We start from the raw sequence: 17310 nt of genomic DNA on the forward strand, positions 1-17310 counted from the left end.
GATATTCTAACATTAAAATTAATATTTTTAATAATTAATTATTGTCATCCAAGTGAGAGATTGTTAGATTAATTATTTAATTAATCAAATATGGATTGAAAAAATTAATTATTAATTAATTATGTTATGGTCAATATTATTAAACACTAATTATTGATAAATTATTTGATTGGATTTTGTTCCTGAGTGGATCGTGAAGGGTTGGACCATTCAGTTAGGACCAATGAGAGGTCTCTGCCCTCAGTCGTATTGTTATTTAATTGTTGCCCTATTAAACGATTAAGACTCTGAAACCCTAAACGACAATGAGGGAGGTATTAATATCTCATATCAATTTTTCGACTCTCTCAAATCCTAAAAGGTACACCGTTCATAATCATCTTTTATTAGTATGCTATAATTTGCATCTAACGATTAACAGTTTAATGAATTAAAACCATTAAGTCATGCATGTTTGATGTATACTTAGTCGGGTATTCTTAGCCAAGATGCATGAGAAGTCTTACAAGGAACTTGGTCGGGTATTCTTAGCCAAGATCATCCATTGAGAAGTGGAAGAGATTTGTGAACATCTACATTAGGTGTCACTTTTATCATTTGATATGTTTTGTATGTTTTCTCCACAAGTGGCCCTAGGTTCATAGGTTAGGGCATCGTGTTTCCCAATAGGGTGCTCGGGTGCACTCAAGAATCGTTACATTTTTGAGATGTGATATAGACCGTTGAATTTTTTCGTATTCCATTTTCTTTCATTTTGTAGTGTTGATTCGCTTCATTTGGCTTCAATATATAAAGGTTGTGTTGGCCTTTCAAACAATATTTATTCCATCTCATAACTGAATCTTGCACTCCCTTATGAACCTTTTCTTCTTCTTCTTTTCTCAAGCTCTAGTGATATCCAATTTTTTCATATTTCTCTCTTGTTTGGGTCAATTTTTCCTAGTTTATCCCATTATCAAGTTCCTCTTGCTCATACTTGTTCCTTTGTTTCACTTCTTTTTCTGGGTGAATATAGAGTTTCATATGAAGAGTATTCTAAAGAGCACAAAATCAAGCTTGAAAAGACTATTCCAAAGACGTCTCAGCATAGTTGAGTTGCTGAGAAAATGTATTGTACGATTAATGAATGAATTAAGTGTATGTTCCATCATGAAAAGTTATCAAAATCCTCTTGGCGTGAAGCATTGGCAACTGTAGTGGATTTGATTAATCTTTCTCTATGTGTTCCACTTGATGGTGATGTTCCAAATAGTGTATGGACAGGAAAAGAAGTCAATTATGGTTACTTGAGAGTGTTTGGTTGTGGGACTTTTGTTCACATCCCAAGAGATGAGAGATCCAAGCTTGATAAAAGATCTAAACAATGTTTGTTTGTTATGATCATAAAGTGTTTGGTTATATATTGTGGGATCTAGTTAATAAGAAGATTATAGATTGCATGGTCTAGATCAAAGCTTATAAAACCTTAGATCTACTTGCATCTTTAACCGCTTTAAACTTGATTTTAGTTGATATCCTCAAAGACTAGTTGTCATCATCAAAAGCATGTTCATCTTCAAGAGAGCTTCCTTGATCAATAACTTGTGAAACATAGTTCCACACAATTTAGGTTGGTATAATTTTTTATTTATGTTTAATTTTTTTCCAACATGTAGAGCTATATAAAGGATACAGTATTATGTATCGGGTTTTAAAAAATAGAAAGCCTAAATTTATTTTCACAAAAGTAAGTGGTATTATTTTTGACATTCCTTATTTTTTCTAATGTATTACTTGTCTTTTTGTTTGTATTAATCACTATATAAAAATATTTATAGACGAGGGTACAACTAAAAGGATATTAGTGTGGATATTATAATATGAAACATATGTTGAATATTGTCTTTGAAGGCATTGGTGATTCATGGAATGAGATAATCACTTTATCTATATGCTTGTAATTTATTTATGTTAGTTGTTAGCTAGTAAGAGGTTTATGTTCTTATTGTTATGGAGATTGAATGTTTAATGGTGTTGTTATTGTTGTGTTATCCTAATTTAAATTTTGTTTAAGTCATAGGTATACACTCTATCTAACTCAGGGGGAGTGTTATCACTCCAAAATATATTCCTTTGTTTCTTTTACCACATTCTCTGAGATATGTGTTTTCATCATCAATAAGGGAGAGAGTGTGAAACCTTATTTTGTAGGTTGCATATTTTTGTTTTGATGAAGACAACTGTTACGAATTATAAAATAAAGATAACATAAATATGATGACAACTTTGAAGAACAGAACTAATATTTAACATGAAAAAATGCAACATGATAACAATTATAAGAGATCACAACAGATGATATTCAACAACAATCAAGAAAGTCAACCAATGCGCTTAAGCGGTTAAAGATGCAAGTCATGGGTTTGATAAAGGATTGACAAAGTTTCAAATAAAACTTCAGACATCAACAAAGTTTCAGAGAAAGGAAAACAAATAGATTAGATCAAAAGCCTCAAAATAAATCTCAAAGCAAGTGTTAACATAAAAGAATATATCTGACAAGGCTTAGTGGAGATAATCTCCCAATTTAATAAGTGAGTGAAACTTTTATAAACCTAAAAGTCTTTCTTTATAGAAGTAGATGGCTATAAGCGCACACAAACACACACACACACACACACACACACACACACAGACATACACACTTAAACCTTTGTGTAAAATGTTTATGAAAAGAACAATCTTTGAAGAAGTATATAGAAGTTGCATAGAAAATTATGGGAGCATTCAAAAAGCTAGAAAATATTTGTTGACTAAATTTAATCGATTATATTGGCGCATTTTTTAGGAACAGAACCATTTGAATGTACTCAATCGATTAGAAAAGACTATATATCACTTCTTACCTATTTTGGAACTCATAGCCGTTATATATAAATGATATAATCATTTCACTTAATCGATTAGTAACTGTCATTTTTTATTTAATATTGTTTCCTTTTTTGGAGGATTTAAAGCTTATAAATAGAGGTATCATTTAATATATTTTTTCAAATAGCTAGGGTTCATATTGTTTTCTGAGAAATTAGAGACCCATAGTTAGCATAAATTTAAGTTAGTTATATTTCTGAAATCGTGAGATAATTTAGAACAAGTTTCATGTTTGAGTCATAGTAATTGGTTGAGAATTGAGAGAGATAGCAATTCAGATCATGAGGGAGCTCGAGGTTGAAGACGACCATGACGCTATTTTTGAATTTTTCTGAAATGTTTTAAAATATAATTAATTGGAAGCATGTGTTTAACAAGCTGAGCGCATGGCTCAGTTGGTTAAGTTGTGAGCTGGTCACCCCAAGGGCGTTAGTTCAAGCCCTTGCAAGACCAAACCTATTTTTTAATCACTAATTTCTTTTATTTCTTTTTCAAACTTCATCCAATTAATTCATCAACTAAATTTAATAAATTTCAAATGATTTTTTGCACACTACTCATTTATCATATATATTTCATGAATATTAAAAAAAATATATTATTTATTTAATATATTTTTATTAGGTTTAAAAGTCATGTTTTTTTAGTATTTTTACTACTTTAAAAAATATAGCTTTCCTTTGATTTTTAAAAACCTAATCAATTGTAAATAATTTTGTGAATAAACCCTAATATTTTAGGTTTTTAATTAAGTGTAAATATTGTTTCTTACCTTGATTAGGTCATCTTTTCATTTAAAACTGTTTTCTCCAGACTCTCGATTAAACAGACGCTCAGGGTTTTCAGTCAATAAAACCCTGCATGTTTTAAATAAAACTTCATTCAAATCAATGGGCTTCTCCTATAGTATAAGTCCCAATCATTTTCCTTCAACAGTTTTTCATAAACAATATAATCATTTGGGCCTCTACTAGAGTGTAAGTCTCATACCTTTCTTCTTACTTCTTTTTAAATCATTTTTCACCTGTTTCTCATAAACAGTAACAATCATCTGGGCATCTCCTTGAGTATAAGCCCCATCCCTTTGTAAATATTTGTTTGTTTTAAAAACTTATTTTCTGTAAAACTTTCTCAACCCCTTTTAATCTTTGGTACTAACAGGAGCATTATTCCCAGTGAAACTACTCTTAGATCTTTGGGCCTCTCTTCTAAGTTATAAGGCTCAAACCTTCTCTTTTGTAAATATTTTTATCTGTTTTTCTTAACAAACTATGGTACTAAGAGGAGCATTATTCCCGGTGAAACTGCTCTTAGACCTTTGGGCCTCTCTTCTGAGCTATAAGCCCCAAACTTCTCTTCTTCTTTTTCAAACCTCTATCTATTTTCAATCAAAACTTCAAATTATTTTCAATCATAACTTCAAATGTTTTTCAATCTAAACTTTCAACTGTTTTCAAATAAACTTCTCATCTATTTTCAATTCAAATCATTGGGCATCTCCTTGAGTATAAGCCTCATCCTCTGTAAATATATCAATGGGCATTTCCTTGAGTATAAGTCACATCCCTTCTTTCTCATCTCAGATTGTTGAGCCTCTATTACAGTATAAGACCCAACATCTTTTGTTCACATGGTAAATAAACCTTTTGGGCCTCTACTTGAGTTATAAGACCCAACACCTTTTATTTTCAATAAAACGCTCCACTGTTTTCATCAAAACATTTAACTTTTTAATAAGGCTCTTTATATACATCGGTCATGGGCCTCCTCTTCAAATTGTAAGTTTTTATGGCTTTGTTTACTGCTTTAATACCTTGTTAAATATAAACTGTATATATATATATATATATATATATATATATATATATATATATATATATATATATATATATATATATATATATATATATATATATATATATTGGTTAGATCTCCGTCAGAGAAAAACCTAAGACAAGTAAACTGTATATATATATATATATATATATATATATATATATATATATTATACGACTATGACTAGGATTTGAGGATTACTTCCCGGTAAAGCCTCTCCTAATTAGACAACATAGATTCTTGCAACAAGATTAATTATTCCCAGTGAAACATCTTGAAACCCTTAAAATCCAAAATAGGGAACGCCCACCTGAAGAGGATTAATTCCCGGTGAAACCTCTTACCCCTTTTGCTTAGAGCCAAATCAGGCAGGCCAACATATGTTTCTCTTGTGCTACAACAAGGACCCTCGATCAACCTTCCTCTTGGGCTTACAATACAAGGACCCACAAGCTTCTTATAAACATTTCCTTTCAGCTTCCTTTTGAACTTGTATACAAGGACTCTCAGGCTTCTTAAAAGCATAGGACGGGTTTTTAGTCACCTTAATCCAAACTCCTGTGAGAATCCAAATCCTTCAAATACACAATCACAATCATTCAAGTATTTAAAACCCTCTCACTATATCAACCCTTAGGACTAAGAGATATGGAAAATCTTAGTCACCTATCTTTCCTCAGTTGTGTCAGCCTCAATCTTTGGCTTTGTACAAGACAAAAAAAATTCTTTCAACAGTCAAAAGAGTTCAAATCTCTAAACCTGTTTCCCCAGCTGTGTCAGCCTCAATCTTGAGCTTTGTTCAAGACACCAAAACAAACTATGATACAGTCTTTCAAAACTCTTTCCTTAGTAGAGCCAGCCTTATCCCTGTGCTTTAAGCAAGAAGTATTCCACTCCCCAAAAGAGTCAGCCTCAATCTTGGGCTTCATACAAGACATAAATAAACTATGCTCATATAATCCCCTCAGAGTTAGCCTCAATCTTGGGCTTCATACAAGACAGAAATAATTCAAAGTCCATTCCTCAGTGAGTCAGCCTCAATTCTGGGCTTAGTATAGAACAAATAAAGCTCACCATTCTCCATTCAATAAGAGTATCCCCTTTGAGTCATCCTCAAACGTCCATTTAAGCCTCAATCTTGGGCCTTGTACAAGACAGTCAAAATTTTAGATCTTCTATACAGAAGTGTGACATGATTCATCTCTACAGAAGAGACATTTCCTTCTATCACACCACATTCAAACATACAACCAAATTTACTACAAAGAGCTAAAAAAACACATTTACCCCGACACTCTACCCTAACCCTATTACTTTTATTTTCACAAACCTAATCTCTCTACCATTGAGAACAGACCATTCTCTTATAGCATCCTTAAATTCAACAAGGGAGTTAAACTTCATACCTAGTTTGAACTCATAGTCTTTGTTGAGCACATCCCCTCTAAACTTCTCATACTTGGGCATCCTTTCGTTGTCACTAACATTTAGATCCGAGTTACCCAACTCTTCACTTTCATAATCTCCATCTTGATCTACAATCTTTGATGAACTAGGTTTGCCACCAATGACCCTTGAAGGAACACGCAACCTGGATTTCTTAGGAGACCTTACAGTTGATGCATCCATGTTATCTCTTAACATGTACCTTAATTTCTTACCTCTAACTTCAACCCTATTATCTCCAACAGGTCTATCAACCTCCACAACCACAAAGCCTTCGTTGTCATCATTCACTCTTTCTTCCTCCCTGTCCCTAAATCTTATCCCTATAGAGTCTTCATCTTCAACATCATCACTTTCTTCACTAACATTAACAATATTTGGATTCAGCGTCCTCTTTGAGTTGTCTCTAACAAAGTGCTCAAGCCAAATATGTCCATCAACATTGTGCAAAATAGAATGATTGGCAATATCTGTAACGTGAACTTCTTCAGTCACGTGGAAGAAACTTTCATCAATACCTTCAATTTTCCTTCACATTCGGATTCCACTACTGTCGTATCCACACTCGATTAGTGAGCTCATAGCTTCGTAGTACGACCATGTGTCTGAATCTTTCCCATTAACAATAGTTCCACTTCCTCCTCAATAAAAAGCAAAGCTTTCTCGTACAAACTGACCACCATGGTGAAAGACTAAGTTGAACAATGTCATTCCTACAAATGGAAAAAACAAGCATGCGTGTATTAAGAATCATGAACAAAATTTCCAAAAGGTTTGGTTTTGTGAAAATAGAAGACAATCGTACCTGACACAACTTCACAGGTTCCCAATGGAGACTTCGTAACCTTAGAGGAGGTGATGAAGAACCAAAATTTCTAATTTAGGTTTTCAGGAGGTGAACGAAATGAATTGATGAACTTTTGATTGTCTCTTACATTTTAATTTCTTAAACTAATTAAAAAAATGACACCATTTAATATTTTGGAAATAAATAAGTAGTATTAAGCCACGTATGACTCACTTACTCTAAACATACGGACATGTCATTTTCACGTCATTATTTTATGTGACCAGATCTACTAAAAGACTAAAACAAGGGAATCTTCAAATTACAGGGATGGAAACTGTGTTTTTTTACAAGGTTGTTTTTTGGATTCGCCCTATATAGCAGGGGAAATGGTTATTAACCCAAAAAAGATATAATGAATGAATCAGGTATGCCATAGACAGGGACGGATCCAGCCAATATATATTGATGTGGCTAAGTATAAAAAATTTACGAATTAAACTATATTGAAATAATAAATAATGTTGTTTGAAACAATATATTTATAATGAAAATCGTCTCATAAATATGAGGGATTAGCAAATAAATATTAGGGTTAGAAATATGATGACATTGTTTTAAAAATTAAACTAGGCTGACCATTCTAATCGAGAATTGGAAGGGTCATTGGTCTGATTTGATTACTCGATCGAATAAATTATTGAACCAATTAGAGCCGGTTAGAACCGACCAACACTGCTAAAAATTAGAGAATCGAGAATTTTGAAAAGTCAACAAATTAAATGCTTTTTTTTCTTTGACAAAATGACGTCGTTTTGATAATTTTTTTAAAAATTAAAATTAATATATAAGTACAATTTATTTATAACTTATTTAGAATAATTTTTTCTTTTTAAAATTAAATTTATTAAGCACTCCACTTATTTTGTTATTTAATTTATTTTTAATTATACTTTCTTAAAATTTATTTTGATTTTGTATTTTATATTATTGAGAGAGGATGAACACATATGCAATGATGGAGAAAAAAATGACAAGTAGATGTTGTCAATAAACAATCTATTCATTTTGAGAATAATAAATTTTAAATAAAATAAAAAGTTGTCTATAATTAATATTCTGTAAGGTTCATATAGTAATTGTCATTGCTAAGAAAAAATACTTAATATTTTGGTGTGGCTATAGCCACAGTAAGCCTAAATGTGGGTCCGTCCATCACAATAGATAACAAAAAAATGCAAGTAAAACATACATCAGTGATGAAAAACTCGATAAAATCTATAGAAGTTCATCCACCTCAAGCGTGCATAAGGATAAAATTCTGAATTGAACTACCAGATCATTTGAGAGGATGAAAAAAACTCGATATACCGGATTTTCTAAATATTCGATAAGTTACTGATAGTTTATAAAATCTGAGCAATTTGCACTTTATTGATTTTTTTCCAAAATTTTCGATAAAAGTGTTGGGTTTGGTTGAAAATATATATGTTGAAGAAGTCTCACATTGTTTAGTTTTGTGAAAAAAGAAGGAGTACAATGTTATATATAGAGTTCAAGTTTTTCTTTACAAAATGCACTAGTAAAAAATACTTTAAACTTGTATTTGACTTTCTTTGTTCTCTTATGCTCTTTTGTTAGAGTGTTGTGAACTTAGTTAAATATTTGTTTTGGAGGGTGTGGGTATATTGGGGGCCAAGATTAGTCGAGGGCATATTATGTGTTGTTAACTCCGGTTTTGGAGTTTCCACGTTACTCTCTTGTGTTGTTATTTTGTTCATCTTTTTTTTTTCTATGCTTTGTTATTTTTTCAACAACTGGAATCAAAGCTTGGTTCAGCTTTGTAGGGGAGCGGGAGCTGGATCCGGTGTTAGATCCTGTTATAAAATGTGGAGGACTCACACTTGTGGGGGAGAATGTTGGGTGCAAGTATGAGTGATTAAAGTCTCACATTGCCTATGAAATGGTGGAATGTTTGATTTATTAGAGAAATGACTCATTCACCTATCACCGTAAAATTTTAGGTTAAAATGTGGTGTCTCACTCTCTTGTAGTCGTGGAATATTGACTTCATTATTACTTCCGACTCTCCAGATTTTTAAACATCCTATTAAATCTCATATGAGTTTTTTTACTTCAAAGCGAATTTTTCTAGCTAAATAATGAGAGAGATTTTGATCAAGTAAAGGACCCTTCTCTCCACCAAGAGACAACCAATAAAGTAATAATTGTGTCGACAGACAACCTAAAGAAAGGGATTTAATGTTTTGGGGTTTTATGATAATAACGCCACGTGATGAAATATCTGTAAATTCACAAATGAAAATCTAGATGACCCAAGCAGAATCTTAAGCCAGTTATTTCTACACTATAAAACACATTTTATAAAACGGGTAGAGTTATATTTAAAAGTTAATGTAAATATTAGTTTTTAATTAAATAATATCAGTTTTTCACAAACTATGTTTACTTATTTTATTTTCGTTGTAGTATTAGACTCTTGATCTGCTCTCTTTTTCATAAAAATTATTCAATTTGAATTAAAAGCGGTTTTTAAAAATAATCATATGCGTTAGATTTTAATTTTGATGATAAAATTGGTATTAAAATAGTTAAATAAAATAAAAATTAATAATAAAAATATACTAGTAAAAAGTATTACATTAATATTCAAAAGAGATAATTATATTAAGACTAAAAAAAGAGCAAAAGAATTTTAATTTTATGGATGAGTGCTATTTACTCCATTGAATTTAGAACATCTTTATTGAATGTGTTTTGTGCGGACTCAGAATTGACGGGTGAATGAAGAAATAGAGATTGTTGCGGTAGATCTGAGTTTCCGATGCGGTAGAGTGGTAGTTGATTTGTAACATTAGAACTTTAGTGCTCAAGTTACTAAGAATGCAATTAGTTATAAAAAAAAAAGTGAGAATAGAGAAATATGTGAGAGAGTCTCGAAAAAGAGAGAAATAGATAATAAATAAACAAGATTTATAGAATTGCTTGTTATAAGAGAAATAAGAAAGAAATAAAAGAGAAAGAAATGTATAATTTAAACAAGACAAAATTATTGTTACTATAAAAATATATAAAATATTTTACATTTAACTTTAAGATAGACCATGCAAGGGAAAGAATGGAATAAAGTAAAACATTATTTCTATTTCTCCTTTCATCTCATTTTAGGGATGATTAGAAAAAGTGGTTAGGTTTACAAAACTTGATTCTTTCTTTCTTATTTTTCACCTAACCAATCAAGAGAAATGAGACATCTATCTTTAGCTTCTTTCTAACTTCTCTTCCTACTTCAATTAAAACAAACACACTCTAAGAGAATGAAAGAGACTTGAGAGTGAAAAAGAATTTGAATACTTAAGAAATGACATGTCTTTCCTCTTAAATAGGAGCAATAATTAACAACAGAAAGCGTGAGATGAAGTGTGGATTGCAGTCAACCATAAGATTGATCTGGAAGATAAAATAATACTCTAGTGGATAAAATTGTACTTTTCCAAATAAGAAATGGGCATACCTATTATGTGTGCTTTACTGCTTTTGTAATATTATTGGACTTTTTTGTTTTAGGCCTCGCGAACAACTTAACACAATTCCCCCCCCCCCCCCCCCCCCAAGTTCATGTATTTGCTCTACATGACAAGGGTTTGCCATAAGTGCTCCAACCTCAGCAATGGATCCGGGGAAATTTAAGCCTTTGATTGGATGCCAATGTCATCGGGAACAAGCACATTTAATGCCTTTTCCCGTAATAGGTAACATATCGCTGGGAAGAAATGACGTGAGTTCTTATGCTAGTTGATGATGATATTTCCTTTTATTTAGAAAACATGAGTACTTTAAATAGTTTTTTGATGAAATCCAAACCGTTGATGGTGTGTAGAAGATCATAAAACCTTTAATGAATGATTTGACTAAAAGAGGTCTTCAAAGCATCATTTTGCCTCTTTTATTCCTTACATGGCCTGCAAAAGAATTCTTTTCTGCCTTTCTTGTCATTCTTTCATGCGAGCTTCCTCTAGTATTTGGTGAAGTTTGTATAAGATGTTTTCTCGTTGACACTTGGTATGCAAGATTGATAGATCCATGTTCTTTAAGATAAAGCCAACACTGGGTAGTTATCTTTTGATACATCTATTTCTCTTTTTGAGAGAATTCTTCCATTGTTTACACTTTATAGAATGAGCGTCTATGTTTGAACTTGTGTGTTTATTCTATATTGTTTGTGTCAGATTCTTCCTCATGGGGCTTCTTATTTATTATGTTGATCGTACTACTATGATTAGGAAGGTGAAGAAAGATATCTCGATTGCCTGTGTTGACTATGAAACATTCCTCATGTGTTCTAGATTCTATCAAACCATTATTCTCATTGAACTCTCTAATAATCATTACCACTCATCCGCATAAAAATAAATAGGAACAAGGAAAACATAAATCAATACATGTGATTTACTTGAGGAAATGTTTAAGATGGACTTTTATGTAGAAGCAATCCCTAAGAGACATAATACAGAAAGAAATAATGAACAGGGAAAGTTGTGGGTCACGTATTTAAAGGGGATGATTTTCTTCCTAGACTGAGTAAGGTTATCATCATGCATCCAATAAGGTCGTATATATCATTATACAAGCATCCAAATAGACTAACGACTTTGATAATTTGGTTACTCCCAAGACATTTTCATCACTACATAGCATTTAATGCACAAACCATCCCAAAATCCAATAGGCACTCCAATACGAGTCAGAACTTCAATATTATAGAACATCAAGGAAAAAACAAAGCTCGACTCGTTGCATCATCAAACACACTCAAATCACATCAAACACACTCAAATCACCAAAATGTTACCGTCATCAAAGGCAACACACCTCTAATCCCCCATCCAAGGAATTAGCCACATGCACTCGAACCATCACCATGGAAACGAGACACCATCTTAGATAAAGACATAAAGCTCCACAACATATACAGCTTCTGAAGAGCCTTTACAAAACTAGAACACCAACATCCCGGTCACACAACATCCAAACAACCGTGCCAAGACATAGCAGCCAAACATGTAACCAAAACATCTGGTGGTCTTATCATTCCTACCACATCCACTGTCCAAAATTTGAACTCTAACAATTCATACACGCACATACGAACCGCGTCATTTCACGCTTCCGATGCGCACTCTGATTTCCCACAACAAACAGATTTACCAATTTCATAACCATCCTCCAGCTCTTTCTAGCATTCACCTGAAACTCATTGTTCTCTCTTAACAGACTCAACCTCTTAATCTGCTGTGTCAGCTTGCACACCAGACAAAAGTCTTTGTATTATCCAATCAAAGGCAAAAAGCTGATCCAAACACATTCTTGTTTCACAACACAAGCCCTCATAGATCCTTAAGTGACCAAACCGTCCTCTCAGTCTGACCATCCGTTTGAGGATGATACGCCAAACTCAAACGCAACTTCGTACCCAAAGTACCTTGAGAACCTTCTCAAAATTTCAGAAATAAACCTCGGATCTCAATCTGAACATTACCTTACAAAACACCATCTTTATCTTTGACTAATAAATGTCATCTTATCAACCCATTCAAATCTGATTTCTGACCTTTTCTAATCTCATCAAGAATACCATAAGTAAGCTTTCACATATGAAACTCAACACTTGAAGAAGTCGCTTTACGAACCAAACTCAAATCTCACAACTGTTTCAACAATCACAATACTCGAATCATCGACATAGACGTATGCAATGGTTTCTCATATTCAACTCGTCCTGATCAAATGAATACTTCAAACTCTTGTAGTCACGTACACACACAAATCTAGATCCGAAAAATTAATGCCTTTAAATTTCCCAAACAGAAATAACAACTGCCAACTCCAAATCTTGTGACAGATAAATCCTTTCAAAAATCTTAACTTGCATAAAAGCATAAACCACCACTTACCCCTTGAACATTCACTTCACTCGACCAAAAACTCACATAAGGAGACTTAGCAAACAACTTCTTCTTCCCAACACGGACAAAACAATTCTCAAATACTTAGCATGATCATCTTCACACTGATGATACCCATACCTCAAGTCAGACTTGCAAAACAAACAAGCTCAAACCAACTTGATCCATCAAAATATCAATCCTCGAAAGTGGATACTTTTCCTTAATTGTCACTTTTCTCAATTGTCTAAAATCGACACAAAGCCTCATAGAACCTTCCTTCTTAACCAACAAAACACGTGCACCCTACGGCAACACACTCGAACGAACAAACCTCTTCTCAAGAAAATCCTTAAGTTGACTCCTCAACTCTTTCAACTCAAAAGATGGCATCCGATACGGAACCCTCGACACAACAATAGTTCTAGGAACTAAATCCGTCAAAACAGAACTCCAAGACTAAATTCCTCCTTTCGACGATGAATCAATTAAATCTTCAAGAAACACTTATACATATGCACAACTATCCGCAATTCCCACAATTGCTCTTTCTCAAGGACATCCAAAGTCGTCGACAACATAAACAACGTCGTACCACCTTGCACCGACTCATTCACTTCCAATATTATCAAACTAGCCAGATAAGCCTATCACGTCCAATACGATCCCGTCTACTATCAACAAGAGATTAAGGGTGATCAAGTCCTCAATTTGTCAATAGGTAGCCGACAATCATAATAGAGTATAAACTATCAGTACCAACATTAATAATATTCTTTTCCAACTTTTGCTCATAGCACAGAAGCACTATGATTCCATAATTCACAAATCTCCCAAGATTATCTGAACCAGCTAACACCGACGTCTTGTAGCTACGTACCAAAACACTTCTAACAATATCTCAAAATAAAATATCTGAGATCCTACTCATCTCTTCATACTCCTAATTCTCGCTCGAGTTCCAAAACGTTTCCAACAACGTCAATAACTCCTACAACAAAGTCTACCACAATACTTTCCTTAATCATTGATCCAACAACGACACTTCACACAAGGCTACTTAAACCACAACTTCACAGTCCATCAGTAGCGTTATAGCATCACAAATCTCTAAATTCCATTCCTTAGAAATAACCAAAATTTACTCCGAGACACTCCAACTTGATTAACAATCAAAGTCTTAAGTCCAAGTCACCTTCACTTCAGAAAACAACAAATTCCAACAACACTAGTACTGCTGCCCTCAGTAGCATACTAACATCTTGCAACTGAAACATATCCGAGAAGCATATCTTCTCCCCCACTTAGCTTCAAACCACTCCTGCATACAACCGACTAGAGGCACAACAAGTACTGAAAGTGCTCCACACACTTATCACGTACTGAGGAATTAAACAACATTAGACAACACAGGCCAGACAGACCGACCTGCTCTGATACCACTAATGTAACACCCCAATTCTACCCAAGCATTTAGGCAAGAAAATATCAGAGTATTAAAATTTCATACAACACAATTAGGATGTTACACTAAGTAACCAAACAAACACCTAGAAAACAAACGGACATCAGCGATGCCAAAAGCATACAACACCTGCCAATAAAACGATACATAACACACGGAAGATATGAACATATATATATATACATAAATCTCTCGCTCTCAAAGAAGAGTTTTCCAAAATAAAGTGTTTACAATACACAATGGCACGTCATCACATATACATATTCAAAAGAGTCATATACAAATAAATAACAACAGACTTCCGGCTCCCCGGTGTTACGTATCAGAGCGACCGACAAGACCAACTGGAGAACTAACTCTTCCAAAAGATTCCCAAAGCTGCTAATCTGCAGGATGCCACTCAAGCATCAAATCAGCAGAAGGGTGAGAATATAATTCATAATGAAAGCATGACAATTATAGTAATGCCAACAAGTATCATCAATAATCATACAACAAAGTAATACACTAAGTCAACCACAATCAATATATAAGTAATGCGACACATGAATGGTAACATAAATTATAAAGACTGACGATGATGAATGAGACTCGACTATGCATATGCATGTGGTACTAAATCCGGAGTAAAACTCCTCCTTGTCATTATGTCAAATACACCTGCCGAGCATTATGCTGGGACTTTTTTCCACTCAGGAAGCCCGCAGGCTGTCGTCATCGAGCACGCAGCTCCCACTGATGACCTCTTGCCACTCAGGCTAATATACCGTTACTGAGCATTAAGCTCCTACTGGTAACCATGCGCGCAGGCCATCTGTTAACAACATTCCGCCATTAACGTATTGAAATGTTATGCTGTGCAAATATAGGACTCTATTACACGACAACAACATCATCAATAATATAACACGATCATACACTCACGTTACATCGTTTATATTCTATCCAAAAGGATACATCACCAATTAATAACATCGTTATCAATTATATCACACCATAATTACCACACAGGCATTAATAAGCACACAACACACATTTACCGTCAAAATATACTAGCCACATCGGCATAAATGATCGCATAATTGCATCACATCAAATTAATATTGGCCCTTGGCCCACAACTCCATCAATACATCATCAACAAGTTGTAATAACAACAATTCAACAATGACAATACATCATCCTCATAACAACAATTACTTGCCATAAGGCCACACATCATGTTAACAACAAACAACCAAACATCGTCACATATCAAGAATGAACATTCATTAATACATAACCTATACGAATAAGATCTCATGTTATCGACAATTAATCACATACCTCATATCAATACGATAGCATTCACACAACACATCATCATGATTTATCATGCACTAGTTCACAAAACCACTTATGAAAATCAACCAACCACTACTACATTCTACATCATTAACAATTACCACCAAGCACTATGATTATTTACCAATCATATCGCGCATATAAACAATTATGTGTTTTCATCAACAACACTCATAACCAATTAATAACAAGCTAACCAAGCCTATACTATCATATAGAACATCCAACTAGCTTCCTAACACTTCGAACGGCGTACGAAACGGAGCTACGGATCAAAAGTTACAAGGTTTCAAAGTTTGGAAAATTGAACATACTACACAACTCATCACTTGATCCTAATAAAAATAATGGGATACTACATACTATGAATCATTTAATTAGATAATAATATAGGTTATTGCGTTAGCTTTCCAACGCTTCGAACGACGACAAAATCGGAGTTACGGTTCAGGAGTTACGAAGTTTCAAAGTTTTGGAAAAACAGAAAAAGCTGTTGTCCGCTTCAGCTCCGCTCAGCGGACCTTCGCAGAGAATTTTCTGCAACAGAACCTCCGCTCAGCGGACCCACCTTCGCTCAGCGGACCTGCGTAAACCCAGAAAAAACCAGAACGAACCAGAACAGTTTTAATCCTCTTATACCCACCAAAACCACTCCCAAACATCATTATAACACCAATACAACACATACAAACCATAGAAACAATCTAACATCAAACTTTTCATGGTTGATTCATCAATCTATCTCAAAACCTAACATTTTATCCAAACTCAATCAAGCCATAGAAAAGGAAAACAAACATGATCAATCACCATAACACAACAAGGATATCATTTAATCATCATACAATCATTCTCAAACAAACTTAAATCAAACAAAGACCACACAAGAAAATTGTGGAAATTGGAACAAGAAGAACAAGAACAAGAACAAAACTATTAGAATCATACATCCAGGATAAATTAGATTCACCCCCTTACCTTGCTATTGTGACGATCGGCAATAGATTCGGTTGAGAATCCTCCACTTTCTCTTGTTTTTCCTCTTTGCTCTTCTTCTTCCTCTCTTCTCTTCTTTCTTTCCTTTTTCTTTCCATCCTCCTTCCTTTCTCACAAATATCTCCTTCTTATAAGGAAAATATCTACCCTGCGGAAATGACCAAAATGCCCCTACGCTCAAATACCGTTCAAACGCCCCAAAACGCGGAATATTACCTTACTAATATTTCTAGTACCAAAAATATGAAAACCTTAAATTAAATATTAGTCCGCCATCCCGAACTAATACCGACTGAAACGACTCCAAAAACGGTAAAATTCCAATAAACGTCACAAACGTCCAAATTAAGCATATACTTATTTTTTTTCCGGGCGTTACAACTCTCCCCCACTTAGAACATTTCCGTCCTCGGAAATATCCCAAACACAAACAAACCTGGATACGCTCTCGCCTCCGACTAACCAACTATCAAGCCATGAAAGCAACGACACAATCAGCGCCAAACAACGAACCACTCTAGCTAAAAGCAAAACAACCAAAACACAACAACGACAATGAG

The sequence above is a fragment of the Vicia villosa genome, linkage group LG7 (genome assembly GCF_029867415.1).
Source record: "Vicia villosa cultivar HV-30 ecotype Madison, WI linkage group LG7, Vvil1.0, whole genome shotgun sequence".
NCBI classification, from domain to species: domain Eukaryota; kingdom Viridiplantae; phylum Streptophyta; class Magnoliopsida; order Fabales; family Fabaceae; genus Vicia; species Vicia villosa.